Here is a 16,144-nt window from a genome sequence, read left to right as displayed (position 1 = left end):
TTTTGATCCCGTTTGAATTGTGCCACGAATGACACATATGATGTTTGTCAATCTTAAAAAATCATTTCCATGCAAAAAAAGTCACAGTTTGTCGTAAAAATGCTGAAATATAAGACTATGAATAATACGCAACTAGAAAGACTACAAATCCCAAATGCATTCTGGGTCGCGTAAGTGATGTCATAGGCGATAATGCTCCAAGACTGGTTGTGACTCGCAAAGCAAAGAGGAAGAAGAAGACTGATTTATTCCCTCCAATAAATATAAGAGATTGCTCCAATAAATTCACTTTTCCAAGATGCCTGTGTGCTTTGTACGAGGTTGTAATCACAAAAGAGATCATACCACTTGCTCGTTCTATCGCTTCCCTTCTGATGAAAGGACCAGGAGTCGTTGGACCAAACATATCAGGTAATATACATGTTTTGCATGGAACATAGTCAAGTTAGCTACCTAGCTAGTAGCGAGCATGTTAGTTAGCATTATATTACATTACTTAGCCTTGTCATTTGTATTAGCCTTAACATGAAGTAAACCAAAATGTTAAACAGTAAGAGTAGTCATGATGGTAAGTATTTTGTGAAACATTTGAAGAGTAGCCTATCGCCCCCTCCACCAGGTGCTAAGGGGGCGGGAGGTAGGCTAACGCCACATTAGTATCAGCGATCTTTTCTACTTAATGCTATCTGCACAAATGGTTAACATTGACCATTAAAAGATCAGGCAGTTCAGGGAGAGTCGAAGGAAGGAAGGCAGGCAGCTTTGCATGACATTCTTCTGGACGTGTTTCATTGTGATGACAGTGAGAGTGAGTCAATCTGTTTGTTGGAAAGACAGTAGTTGAGTGATTACTGAGAGAAAATTATTAAAAGAGATAATTATTCAGTGTTGTTACTTTAAAGTGTTGTTACTGACCTTTTTCTCTTTTATTTTCTTTACCTCACCTGTAACTGCTGAGACCCTGAGGAACATGCACACTGGTCTGACCTGCTCTGGTAACCTGATTTCCACTGTACGTAATAGTATTTGGTTCTGGTATATTATTTATATACACATCAAAGGCACAATGCACCCCTCAGAGACACACATGTATTGAGTGTGATATTTTGCATTGGTCATGTGAAATCATCTTTACACACTAGAAAACTGTAGGAGCGGCAACTTGTTTTGAAATTGAATTTTTAATATCCGATAATAAAGTTGATCTGTTTTCTTTATTCTTCTCTCTTCCCAGCTCCATCCATCACCATTCTCTGTTCCTGCCAGGTCCTGCTTGCTAATCAATGCTCATATTTTTTTTACACAATTACAAATAAAGTCAATGTATTGTATGACATGAAGTTGTGCTTCATTCTGAGTCAATAATAAATTCATTCTGCCTTCAGCTGCAAAATTATTGTGGACTGCACCGACATCCATGTAGCAGCCCCCCCCCCCCCAGTAAGATGAACCAAGCAAAGCTGACATACTCAACATACAGCTGTGCTCTTAAGTTTACATGAAGAATTTGTGAAATATTGGTAATAACAGGTTTAAATGATTATTAGTAATTAATTATATAATTTTCTCATCGTAGATGAGCAGATGAGAAAAGCAGAATATGCAGCTGCCATTTTCCACATGGAAAAGAGAAAGGGCCAAGTGTATTTGAGTGGACAAAAGAGAAATCCCAAATACGAAAAATAAAATTATACAATTTAGATATGTATACAAATAAATACATATCCTATATACACCATCATGTATAATGATGGTGTATGATGTAGAAGGAAGTGTGGTAGATAACAATTAAATATAGAGTTACATACAGATCCATGTTACAGCAAAAGATGGAATAACTAAGAAGCACACAGTATAATAATAATTACACGCAACAATTAAATAACTGCTCAGCATCTCCACCACAATCCCAATCTGCTGTGTCCTGTTTTCCTCCCCTCTGCATAACACCCCATCACACATACGAAACACAACGCAGAGTCCGAGGGTGTTAAGAGTATGTTTATTTAAATGTCCTCCTCTCTACTGGCCAACACAGGGAGCATATGCTGGGTGTAGAATTGTTCCAGGAGGAGGAGATTTCCATGCCATGCAGGGTCTTTGGGGATGGGGATGATGATCCCCTCCTTCGTGGTCCACAGTAGCAGAGACTCCGGTCTGTGATTTGCAGCTGTTATATAATATACAATACATTTTTTTGAAAAACATTTGATCAAAAAATAAGGATTTGGTCAGGATCTAGAGTCAGTGTGTAGTTTATTAATTAATCAATGCTCTCTACATTAGGAAAACACATACCAGTGTACCAGAGGGAGTCACACACAGCTGTGCCTAGATAACCAAACAAATTGACAACAGGGATGCAAACTCATCAGGTATGAAAAAGGTGACAAGGATCCGAGCCCCCTGACCCCACAGAATATCGGCTTTAAAATGAGGAATAACAGAGGATTTTAGCAGTCAGAACAACTAAAGCAGCAGTGTTAATATTAACAGAAACGCCATAGAGTCACATCTAATAGAAATATATAAAAAACATTTATTTTAATTGTGTAGCAGTCAGTTTATAATTTTGGCAGCACTGTTGAGCATTTTGAAAATGTATTTTCATGCCTCTGTGCAAGGCTTAGTCTTTCTATCTTTATAGCCACTGGTGTAAAGTAACTAAGTTCATAAACTCAACAAGTACTATACTAGGGTACAATTTTGAGATACTTGTACTTTACTTCAATGTTTTGCTACTTTGTACTTCTACTCCACTACAGTTCAGAGGTAAATGGTGTACTTTTACTCCACTACATGTATGTAATACCTTTAGTTACTTTACAGATGTGGATGAATGATGTGAAATATAATCAAGTGTTAAATCAGACTTTAGTTCCACCTGGAGTAAATCCAAAAGCTACCCTGCAGTATACAAAGTCATTCAGACTAGCTGCACCTTTACCAGCTTTGAGAACACTTTCATGATCAATCATTATAAAACGTATCATATTATTCTGAAATGGACCAATCTGCAAAATGACTACTTTTACTGTCGCTACTTTCACTATATTTTGATAATAATACTTTTCTACTTTTACTTGAGGAACATTTGGAATGCAGGACTTTTACTGTAACAGAGTATTCCTACACTCTGGTACTTCTACTTTTACTCAAGTACAAGAACTGAGTACTTCTAATTTTAATCAATTACAAGATATATACTTATACCACCTCTGTTTATAGCCTATGAAAAAAACGATTAGAAAACGAAGGCTAAAGCTAACGTTAGCAGATAGTGACAATGTATGCTAGTTAGCTAGCTCAACGATAATATTGCGACGGGAAAAAAAAACTTTTCAGTGCACATCACGCTCTGCCGCTCCGACAGGGAGCTCTATTGTGAACACCTGAACGGCCCGTTCTAACAGCTGTTCACCAGCGGTCCAGTCTGTGCCACAGGGACTCCGGACGCACAGTTAATATTAACGAACGCACCGTAGGTAATGTAGCTGCTGAAGCTAGACCATCATCGCCGAGCAGCAGAGGCTTATTATACATCATGAGCGGAGCCGACAGGCAGGAAGACTCGAGCACACAGCTCGCGCTTCATTATAATATATATAAAAAAAGCTCGCGGCCGCACATTAATCCGGGTCCCAGACCCCCTCCCATACCCAAAAAATATTTTTATTGCAGATCTACAGGAATCACAAAGACGACCTATTTTGGATTCAAAACGGAGAATTTCGCCGAAAGGTGACAAGTTTGCATCCCTGGACAAGATAACCAAAATCCTTGAATCTACACACAGCAAATAAACTCAAATGACACAACGAGATGTAAAAAGGAGATCACACATATAGTCGATATAGAACTGGCCGCTTCAATCTGAAGAGCAACTAAAACAAAACACGGGAGTGTATCTTGTTCTTGTGAACACTAATGTTATCCACAGCATACACAGACACCACAAAGTTCTTAAGGAGAAAACTAGTTTCTAAAACAAAACACGTTAGTGTACCTTGTTAGCTAGCTGACATTAACCTTAAACATTGCACTCATATTACTCACTGAAACCTTGTAAAGCCGGTCCCGCATGCTGGCTCTTACAGAACCGCTCCCTTTCGTGTATGTACAGCTCTCAACATGCCCAGACTTGTAGTGATTTTCACCTCGTTTTATACTTTTTCGCCTCATTCTGAAAGAAACAGGTGAAATTTACTAACGTGACAGCCATCTTTGTGATGGTGACGCGTATTGTGCGAGACCAGAGACCTGTAGTTCACTGAGCGGTTTCACACAAAAAAAATTGTAACTTCACAGTTTTACGACACATTTTTATTTTTTTGACTTGCAAAATGTTCTTTTAATTTGACAAACATCATATGTGTCATTCGTGGCACAATTCAAACGGGATCGAAAGATGACTTTTCTCTCTCCATTGACGTCAATGTATAATTTTCCGCTTCCGGGGTCCCATGGGTCGGAAGTAGATGGGCGGGACTTCGCCTCTCTATATCTATACATAAATAAATGTAAATGTCTGCTGTCTTCTATAAAGACAAAAGAAGCAATATATGTTCGAAAACTGGAAAAGAAGAAGGGTTTAACTTGAGAAAATGAATACTGCTGAATACACATACTTTACAGAGATGCTGTATGCGAAACCAATGTGAGTTTGGAAAATTGCACAGTATTTTTCTATTTTGGTATACCTCCACAATGGAATTATGATCAGTGGAAATGGCCCTGACATGTGACCTTTAAAGTAAACTGCTTCAATCTGATGCAATTTAAGCAGAATTACTACTAGATCTAGGGGGTACAACTCTAAACACCCATATGAAAAAGATTGGTTTACATTTTATTAATCAAATAAGTATGTGAACATAACCAATAACCTACCATAGCCAATAACAAATAAATGTAACTTATTTTATTTTTGTTGTTCATTCATATCTTATTTGACCTATTAACATTTATTTATTCGTGCATTTTTTTTAATCTCTCCAGTTTAAAACAATATTTTTGGTTTACTGTCCTATAGTATACATTGAAATGATTTCAAACCTGTTTTATCCCAATAATTATAAAGGAGTGCCTTGGAAATATTTGTTTACATAAATTGTGACCAAACCGTTTGAGACCGACTGAGATAACTTAGACTAAAGTTAACTATCTAAACACTCAGAGTTCTTTACCTCACTGAGCTGTAGTTATCAGCCTCTCAGTCTGACTGTAGAGGACTCTCCCTCCACATTATTGTAGAAACGTCTTCTTCTAATATCCGTTAGAGCAGCTAGCACCAGATTCTAATAACAACAGCGCCGGTACCGGTGCACACCCTCCCTCTCTCCCTCATTCGCTCCCAAGCTCACTCGCACTTTGGCTGCGAGCTGGGGCGCCAGATAAGCCAACATCCCCCATTTTCATTACTTACAGCGCCCATCGTACAGGGCAAATGAAAAGTGTAACCGGGGTCAAAAAAGGGTGTTACATTTACTTAATTATGAATGTTGTTACATCAAGGCCGAAAATTAGGATGAGCACCAACGGTCAAAAATGTTTTTCTGCCAGCCTCCCCAGATCTGGCGCCCTAGGCGAACATCTATAACGCCAGTGCTACGGGCCGGCCCTGCCACGGGGTGAGATCTTGCGTGGAGCCCCAGATCGAGGGAGATTATCAGTGGTATTGTATGTCTTCCATTTTCTAATAATTGCTCCCACAGTTGATTTCTTCACATCAAGCTGCTTACCTATTGCAGATTCAGTCTTCCCAGCCTGGTGCAGGTCTACAATTTTGTTTCTGGTGTCCTTTGACAGCTCTTTGGTCTTGGCCATAGTGGAGTTTGGAGTGTGACTGTTTGAGGTTGTGGACAGGTGTATTTTATACTGATAACGAGTTCAAAAAGGTGCCATACAGTTAACAAGTTGAGGACAGAGGAGGCTCTTAAAGAAGAAGTTACAGGTCTGTGAGAGCCAGAAGTCTTGTTTGTTTGTAGGTGACCAAATATTTATTTTACCGAGGAATTTACCAATTAATTCATTAAAAATCCTACAATGTGATTTCCTGGATTCTTTCCCCCCATTCTGTCTCTCATAGTTGAAGTGTACCTAGGATGAAAATTGCAGGCCTCTCTCATCTTTTTAAGTGGGAGAACTTGCACAATTTGTGGCTGACTAAATACTTTTTTGCCCCACATATATATATATTATATATACATATACAAGTATAATTAATACAACTGTTAATTTGATTAGAGCTTTGACACATTATATCTTTATTTATATATGTATAAGTATGACGACTTCCTCGGGCGATATCATAGCTATTTAATCTGGGTCAAAACGTGTTGTGCCCACATGCAAAGGTTGTAAACTCTGGTTTATCCCTGCGTGGTATTATAGTAATAGCAAACAGCAACGTTCAACTCCTTTAATGGTATATTGCAAGTGCAATAAGAAGCTAGGGACGTTAATCTACGTCGGTAATATTAACTTTATTTAATACAAGATTTACATCATACAGGCCATGTAGTATAATATTTTACAAAGGATGAATTACAGCAAACATGTGGGCTGGCAGTAAGGCGATATGGGTCCGTTCTTATTGTGCATCCATTGGTAAAGTTAAAACTCATGTAGTGCTGAACACGTCACATCACATGAACGTGCCGGGCGGCGTGGTCCCGTGGTTTAGATGCGCTTTCATAATGCAGAGGGAAATAACTCTCAGAATAACGTTATTAGCACATTTTTACAACTTGGGGAACAAATGTTTTTCATAAGGGCTATACAAGTGTTCATACTGGGTAGTTTATTTAGTTTAGTTTGGCCACCACGAATATTTTCATTGAGTCCGGCGCACTTCCTGGGGGCTTGGCTTTAACGGATCTGATACAGACTGATCCAGATTAGAAAATAGTCTGACGTCAGTGACGAGGAGCTCCGACTTTATGGCAAACTCTCCACCAATCAGGGGAATGAGAGGTTGCCGTGGTATGGTAACAGCATGGTAACATGATGCTCGTAAATCGGCCCCCTCCTTTGCAGGGGGGCGTGGTCAGCTGCAGCGCATGCAAAGACAGGGTGGAGGAGAGGAAAATAGAGCGAAATGAGGCATGGCTAAATTGGCGTCGAATACCGCCGCCGATGGGAATGAATTGCAATCAGTTGAAAGCTCTTGCGTCCCTTTATGAAGCTGAAGGAGCCTCGGCGCGTCACAACTGCACGCCACGGGACCCTGACCATGCGTCACTCCTGGACGTTCAGGGAGTGAGAGTGTGTTGCTACTGCTGTATACAGGTGTTTTTAATTTATTTTTAAACTGTTGTGATAACACCATTTAAATATATAGCAAGTCTCTAATGTTTGAAAATCCATTGAAACACATGTTAAAAAAAGCAATGTTATTTATTTTTATTTGTTTAATCGTTTATTTAGCAGGGACAATGCACAGTAATTATGGCAACACTTAAACCATTCAAATGTGTCAAGCGTAACAGAGCCAGATTTAGCTTTGGGCTCATTTCCATCCGCAGTCCCTCACATAAAACATATAAGAACATGACATTTATAAAGATAGCAAAAATAAACACATGATATGCAAAAAGAGCAAGAGCAGCATACACAAGTATATGAGGCAGGGGCGTAGCTGGAAATTCTGGGCCCCATGAAAGAATCTATTTGTGGGCCCCCAATCCATGCGAGTGCGCATTAGCGCGCACGCTAAAAAAAATGTGGCCATTTATTTATTGATGAAAACGCATAATATGGTTTTTACCTATACATTCGGATCAGCAGTTCAGCACCAGTTCAGGATGTCGCATTGCGTTCATCTTCAATGAATGGACCAATGCAATAGTCTACCAAACAACCTTGAGTTGCACTAGCTAGGCATATTTTCCCCTATTCTTGTGACAATGTTTTCTGATACTCAACATACAAAAGCTGTTACTTGTCCTGTCTCTCTGTAATCCCATCTCCAACACAAATAGTCTACTCAAGCACACTATTAGGTTGACAGACACTTACATTTTGATGTGCTCTGTAGTATACAATCGTTCCCTGCTTGGATATACCTTTTACGAAGCAGATTTTGAACTGTCGCGGGCAGAGCACTAGCTTTTTTGCTGTAGCGGCCGGGTTGCTGCCTTTCTCAGCAGAGTGCTAAAGCCCTACCTGTTACACGCGCAAGTAATTCGAGGAGGCGCGAGTGACAAGTGTTGAGTTATTGGTGGGGACAATTCAGGATTCTTGGATACTGGTGGGGTCAGAACCTTGCGTCCACCCCCAAAACGACACGATGAAACCCAACCTCGAAAACCCTGTTGAAGTTAATGAACTGCAATGGACTGCAAGAAATCAACATGCACTGACTATCAACTTTATCTTCTGTCTATTTAATTGAAAATTACACCCAATACAGGAATGAACAAACAAAAAATCTCAACATTCTTTGACTTATTAAATTAAGATTTGAACAACACAAGGACAAAAGTATAAATTAACTGAAGATTTGAACATAATTATAAAACAATAAACTCTCAGGACATGAACACACTTACAGCAAACAATGAAAAATGTAGTGCGAGAGGACTATGCATCAGATAGTAATTGTTCACAATGTGGGCTGTAGCCTGTCAGCTTACTATAGGGAAACATCCCACAATCCTGTCATAGACTGGATTTTTATTCCTAAATCCCGAACGCCAATCGCCGGACCTTCTTGGTGGCAAAATCTTTTACGAGCTCTTTGAAATCAAGTGACAGAGCCAGCTTGCTTTCAATCGATAACATTGCAAGGCTGTTCAACCTCTCTTGCGACATGGTAGATCTTAAATAGCTCTTGATAAGTTTCAACTTACTAAATGATCTTTCACCACCAGCTACGGTAACTGGGAGCGTCAAGAAAATTCTGAGGGCAATGCAAACGTCTCCAAAAATGCTCTGGAGTTCCATCTTGTATATTGCATTCAGTAGATCAAGAGAGCTACAATCAGGGGGGAAAGTGGCAGAAAATATTTTATTGAGATGCCTTATCTCACTCTCAAACTGATCTGTGAGATCCTGTGAGTATTTCTCCCTCAGTGGCTGACACACAGAAGCCATGACACTGTCACTCAACTTCCCAATTTTAAGTATGGCAGCAAATTCTTCAACAATATTTGCTGTTGTTTGGAACCGAGTGTCCAAGTCACTTATGATCTGGTCCATGGCAGTGAGAAACACAGTGTTACGGAATGTTGTTTCTGGCCTATCCTCCTGACCTGTTCCTTCAGCAGTTTCACCATGAAACCTCTTCCTCCTCCTCTCACGGCAAAGTTCTTTTTTGAAATGAGGTGGAACCTCCATTTCCTTAGCTACCATTGATGCCTCAGACAGAATAGCATCCCATCCATTTCTGAGAGTCTGCATCTCATCTCTTAGTGCAGCAACATTACCTGCCTCCACCTCTATTGAGATTTTCCCTGACTGGAGTATCACATTTCTGTCATCAATAGATTGCAATACTTTCACCCAAATGGTGAGAAGGACAATGGCATCAAATGACATGAGGTAGTTCCTCAGACCAACAGCTTCAGATCTGGCCTCACCTGTGAGACTGCATGAGCTCAGTATGGTAGCAAGGGCTTCAATGACACCAGGTAGGTGCTTTGCTACAGGTTTCACAGCATCAATTCTCGCACTCCAGCGAGTGTCAGATAGCCTATGTACAGAGCAACCTGTTTTCTTTTTGTATATAGACCAACGAGATGGACTGGCACTTACAAATGTGTAGAGGCGGTTAATGTAACCAAAAAAGTTGGATACTTCAGGGCTCGATTCTGCAGCATGCACGCCTACCAGATTCAACGTGTGGGAGGCACAAGGTGAGAAAGTAGCAAGATTATTCTTTTTCAGTATTTGTGCTTGGACTCCCTTGATTTTCCCTGACATATTCGCCCCATTATCATACCCTTGCCCCCTGCAATCACTAATGTCTATCCCTAGATCCAGAAGCACACTCTCCATCATGCCTGCTATTTCACATCCTGTTTTTCCGTTGAAATCTTTGAATTCAATAAATCTTTCAGTGATCTCCCATTCGCCTGTGTCTTCATTATAATGTACATATCTTATGAGCACAACATTTTGCTCGGTGTGGGAAATGTCAGGCGTTGCATCACAAATGATTCCATAGTATATGGCATCCTCCCTTTCCGTCAGAATGGTTTTTAAAACCTTTCCCCCACACAATTCAATAAACTCGTTCTGGATGTCTGGGCTCAGATAATGAGTTAGCTGGCTTCCTTTTTTGGATGTCCTGATTTTGTCTAAGTGGTCTTTCAAGAGTGGATCATATCGTGACAAAAGTTCTAGCGTACCTACAAAATTTCCATTGTGGACATCGCCCAAAGCATGCGTTTTACCTCGGAAAGCTAAATTCCTCGTTGCCAAGTGCAGAGTGACATCAAGGAGTCTCTGCAAGATAGCTTTGTTTTTCTCAATTTCAGACTGTAGCTCTCTCTGCAACTGATGATCAACGCCACATGCAGTCATAACCGAACACTGTAGGTGTTTCCATCGCAAATAACAGTCCCTGTGATTCCTACTTGTTTCATGGCTTGGGAATTTATCATACATGCGACGCCACTCGACGTCACACATCTTGTATCCCTGGTCACTACTCAAAGCACTAAGAGAGGGTATTTTTTGCTCCTTGGAGAAAAGAACACATGGTATGCAGAACAGTGCATTTGCACTTTCACTGTGAATCAACCAGTCCCTTTTCACTTTTCCCCTACCCTTATCTGCTTTGGTGTATTTCAAGTAATCTGGAAATCTCTTTCCCTTTGAATCATGTGGAATTTCTTGATCTGTTTCTCGCATTGCTAATTTCTTTACAATAGTTGCCCTGTCCTTGTCACTCATCCTAGCTGGGAACAACCCTGGGTCAAGTGATAGCAGATCTTCTACCTCAGACACCACTACAGGTGGCTCAGTATCTGTGGCATCCTGTGTCGGAGCCTCACTTTGTCCCTGACATTGACTGTCCATAGCTGCTTCCTCCTCATCTGTGCTGCTTTCATGGTCCTCGACCTCTTCTTGTACTGGTACCTCTGCCTCTTCACCTCTGCTCTCCTCGTTGGCTGCCTTGCTCGAAGGCCCTGGCTCTAGAGTATCCATAGTGTACATAATTTATAAAATGCCCTATAATAGTAATAACACAGTACAGCTCGAGCTATCTCTTAATTGTTATAATAATAATAATAATAATAATAATAATAATAATAATAATAATCATTTGTATAGATATTTTTCAATTGCTCAAATCTAGCTATAGCTACTGTAACAACCTCAATTTAATGTGCCAGTGGTCAATGGTATTGCAATTACTGGAAGAACTAGAGTAACTAAATGTGAATATTACCTAAAGTTGTATTCAATGCATGGTAAGCATATTTAAAATCTGTTTGTTAACCCCAAGCCCTGCTGCTTTACCTCCCTCTCCTTCAACTGGGAACCGGCCTGAGGGAAGGGGTACTGATCCTGAAGCCGCATCTGTGCATTAGAGCAGATGTGATTAGCATGTAACATTATACAGGTTAGGTTAGCTAGCCATAGCAAAAGGGCATAGCTGCTGGATACAAATTCACTGGGCTCATCGACACTCATCTAATTTTTGATAGCAACAGGTAGCTAACGTCAGCCACAAAATGTTGGCTAAGCTGTTATGGGCTTCAAAACAAGTTCTGTGAATAAATACCTTTCTTGTGAAAATACTTGGTGACTATCTGTCGACCTCTTTTATTATTTTCCTCTTGCTGACGTTTTTTCTTTCGTTTCTGAGCTCCTGATTCATGAGCTGTAGAGGACATTTTCCTGTCAGTCTGTTCAAGCTGCAAGCTGCTGGTGCACTGCTGTGCCGCCTAGTTATAGTTGAAAGTGGGGGTGCAAGATTAGTAACTGGCAGGCAAGGGGTGGTTTGGAGTGGGTCAGGCACGACCACCTCCATGGCAGAATTGTTTTAATTTAATGAACACCTGTACGTGCAATTTCCTGCAATATAGAGCACAGAACTGTCTCAAAATCCTATGGGATCCTAAAGGATTCCTATAGGGTTCCAAAAACGTATAGAGATTCCTATAGCATTTTTTGACTAGGGATGTTATCCTAGGTCTCTTTCTCACTTCCTCTGCCTCCTCCCTGAGTCTGCACAGTCACCACATCATTCTACATTAAGGAGAGCAATACACTTATGAGTACACTGAACTGGTTTGAATACACAATCTTTATGCTACTCTGTAAAGAAAGGGAGAGAGGGGGGAATATATTATCCAAGTATTTGTGTCTTAATTTGTTATGTTATCCTACACTTTAAGCTGACTGATATTTCCATTACCTGTAACTCTTGTGTCTCTTTCTCTCCTTCTCTGCCTCCTCCCTGAGTCTGCACTGTCACCACCACATCATTCTACACAGGAGAGCAATACACGTATGAATACACTGAACTGGGTTGAATACATGATTTTTTTTTTTTTCTGCCATGTTCTACCTGGTTGGCTGGCTGGCTACACACACACACACACACACACACACACACACACACACACACACACACACACACACACACTAGGAAGCCAGTTCAACAGACCCTGGATATGTTTGAGTAACAAACAAACTAACAACAACAAACTAACAAACGAGATCTCGCTATGCGGTCCTACAACGCTGGTTATCAACTCGGTAAATCAAGCCAGCTGAGAGCGCTTTCACGTGAAAGGGGCGGGGTTAGCTACATTTGACCAATCACAAGCAGGGACAAGTGTACTGACAGCGCAGCATCATACTTCATTAATGAAAAGTAAACTAATATTAGACAAATATGAACTTTAAACATCCATGACTTAAACATATCATCCAGGATACAAGCCACATAGTTGCACCTGCAAGGTGAATATACTGTAGAACAACTGTTTAAGAAATAAAGAAACTACAGAGTGTTTGAAAGCGTACAACAGTTTTATGATATCACTGCCCCATATAAGACACGAGTGGATCTGACTTTACATTGGAGTTGAGTGTTTCGTCAACCTAATGTGTTGCTTAAAATATAAGTGCGACAACGTAAGTGTTGCACGGCCAGATGCGGCTCGAGAAGCTGACTCAGATAAGCAGTGCTTGAATTGGGCCGGTACTCACCGGTACGCAGTACCGGCACTTCTGATTTTTACCCATGTGGTACCGGCACTTCTTACTGAGTACCGGGCCGGTGGAATTGTATTATCACTGGCTCCACCATTGTAACCACTGGCCCGGAGCATTCGTCCAAAAAAAATCGACTTATAATGAAGAAAATGAACACATTTGTTGCAATAGTAATTTATGCACTAACTACATTACTACTTGTACTACAACATTTGAATCATCAGTTCTTCCTCATTTCCTCAATTGTTCATATTTGGTTTATTAAAATAATGATATTGTGGTCATGATGAATATGCACGAGAGCAATGTCAGCTATTATTATGAGTATTATTATTTGTATAATGCACTTTCTGCCTTCCTGTCATTAGGAGTTAGAAATGTAATGGCTATGTAATAGATTAGATTAGAACCTTCATTATCCTAAACAGCTGGGACATTTCCCTAAAGCCAATACCTTTTATATTTTCTACTCTTCACTTACTTGTCAGCATAGGTCGGCATTGATGTATAGAGCCAACAGAAGACCTTGTTTATATTGGCATCATATTGAGAGGTGCAGTGACGTGTCCTAAAACCAGGAAGTATAAGCTGCTGGTTTCCTCGACAAAAAGCAATGGGATTTCTCCAAAGGGTTTTGGAAAATAGCTGGAAATAAGGTCTGTGGAAAACAAACCTGTTTGATAAATGCACGTTTTGTTAAGCCGGATAATCTCCACATGTCTACCCTACTTTTATAATTTTCAAATCATAAATCTAATCGATAGATTATAAAAGGGTTTTAGGACGCGTCACTGCACTAGAAGCCAACTCCATCGATCAAGCTGGCTGAAACGTTCTATGTTACTGTATCCACATTTTAGACAGTCCATATTAATCCTCTCAGTAATATCCAACAGGAACAGGAATAGGATGAACCATGTACGTCCCAAGCACCTGTGGAGATGGCCAGGGCACATTGTATTGTCCATATGCTGGTACAAGAGCATTAACATAAAGTGGGTTTATGTGAAGCCCTACCAAATGATGAACAGGATGACCCAATGTCTCATAAGTCATTTTTTTTCTGGGTCGTTTCTCTCTCTGTGACCTGCGTGGTTGTGTGTCAAAAGGGTAATTTTCTTGAACATTTGGCAGGTCTGCAGGTGGAACAGTTTGTGTTAGCTCTTGAGTGTCACTAGTGTTATTGTCCATAAACATCTGCACAGGATTCTCCATTCTGAACTCCTCTGCGTCAACGTCTAGTTGAGGCTGATGTGTTGTGTTAGGAAAGGCTGGAGGTGAAGCATCCTGCTCTTCAGACTGATGATGTCTCAACCTAATAGCCCAATAATACTTATCCTCATCTGAGCTTGCTGACTCCTCTGTTTCACCTGGTTTAACACATGGTTCAACATCCTGCTGTGCTTTCCTTTGCTTTTTCTTTGATTGTCTTTGTACCGTGTTTTGTGCTGGTTCTTCAAGTGGCAAAGCATTACATGACATCAACATGTTGCGATGGAGGATCCTATTTCTTCCTGTTCCACGTTCTGGCTTTACCTCATAGACCGGGCTGCTTTCTCCTTTCTGAGAGACTACAATGTGTATCTTGTCTTCCCAGTAAGAGCGTAACTTTCCGGGTCCACCACGCTCAGACATATTCCTCACAAGGACCCTGTCGCTTGGTGAAAGCACTGCACTTTGCCTTTTTTGATCATAGCTTTTTTTCCCTCTTGCTGTAGTCTTTTGAATATTTTTGGATGCAATGTCATAAGCCTCTTTCATTTGTTGCTGCCATTTTTGAGCATACTCATGATGTGAATTACATCCTTCCCCATCATTTATCAAAAGATTAAATCAATTGGCAGATGGGGCTTTCTCCCAAAAAGCAGATAGAATGGGGAATAACCAGTTGCTTCACTGGTTGTACAGTTTTAAGCATGTACCACTTTAGTTACATAGTCACTCCAGTTTCCCTTTTTCTCTTCATCCAAAGTCCGCAGCATTGAAAGCAAAGTTTGGTTAAATCTTTCTGCCGGGTTCCCCTGTGGGTGGTAGGGAATTGTTTTTTAATTTTTGATTCCTGAGTACTTCTGCAGTTGTCGGAAAAGCTGGTTCTCACATTCTCTACCCTGATCATGATGTATTTTAGCAGGAAAACCACATTTCAATGCAAAATCATTAAAGATTTTCTCAGCTGCAGTTTTACCTGATTTGTTTCGGGTCTGATACGCCTGGGCAAATTTAGTGAAGTTATCAATTATCACTAAAATATATTCATACCTTCCCCTGCTTTTTTCAAGGTGAAGGTAATCTATACCATTTCAAATGGTGCTGTTGCAGGTACATGACACATAGGGGCTCTGACATGCACTGTAGGTTTTTTTTGGATGTTACATTTGCACACCTGAGTGATGAAAAACACAATGTCTTTCTGCATTCCAGGCCAATAAAACCTGTCTCGTGCGAGGTGTAAAACTTGTTCCACGCCCAAATGACCGATTTCACAGTGAAGGTACCTGTACACCAGTCCTCTGTACTGCTCTGGAAGCACGGTTTGCGTACATGTTGCAGTTTTGCGTTTTAAACACACCCTCTTCTGAAACAAATAGTCTTTTCCATTCATGTAAGAGTTGCTTAACTTGTGCTGTTTCCATGTTCATGGCTGATTATCTGCAGTTACCTCCTGAATATGTGGGCTGCAGGTTATAGCTGAGATCCAGTCCACCTCACATTGTTTTTGTGTCTCAGCTGCGTGAAGTATTGCACATAACACTTCACGCAGCAGGAGAGCATTGCTCTGTGCACTCCCTTATTCGCAGGTATGCGGGACAAGAAGTCTGCGTCTGTGTTGCTTTTTCCTGGCGGTAAGTCAGCCAGCTCAGACACCCAGCGATGTCCATTTGCGTTAAGTTTAGCTGTGCTCAGGACATAAGTGACAGGATTGTGTTAGAAATTAAAATCAATGTTTTAATGGGGAAATGTAGTTTAA

At 40.5% G+C, this 16,144-nt stretch overlaps 1 long non-coding RNA gene across 1 annotated transcript; it reads right to left on the bottom strand.

Moving 5' to 3' along the window:
• Nucleotides 1–587: 587 nt before the first annotated feature.
• On the bottom strand, nt 588–4,499 carry LOC307028530. The gene is made up of 2 exons (XR_013805020.1): nt 4,057–4,499; nt 588–2,170 (listed from the first exon to the last, which is right to left on the bottom strand). It is a non-coding gene; the product is annotated as an uncharacterized lncRNA (long non-coding RNA).
• Nucleotides 4,500–16,144: the final 11,645 nt, after the last annotated feature.

Source organism: Notothenia rossii, assembly GCF_949606895.1.
Source record: "Notothenia rossii genome assembly, chromosome: 2".
Classification (NCBI taxonomy): Eukaryota; Metazoa; Chordata; class Actinopteri; order Perciformes; family Nototheniidae; genus Notothenia; species Notothenia rossii.
This window is presented reverse-complemented; position numbering and strand designations above follow the sequence as displayed.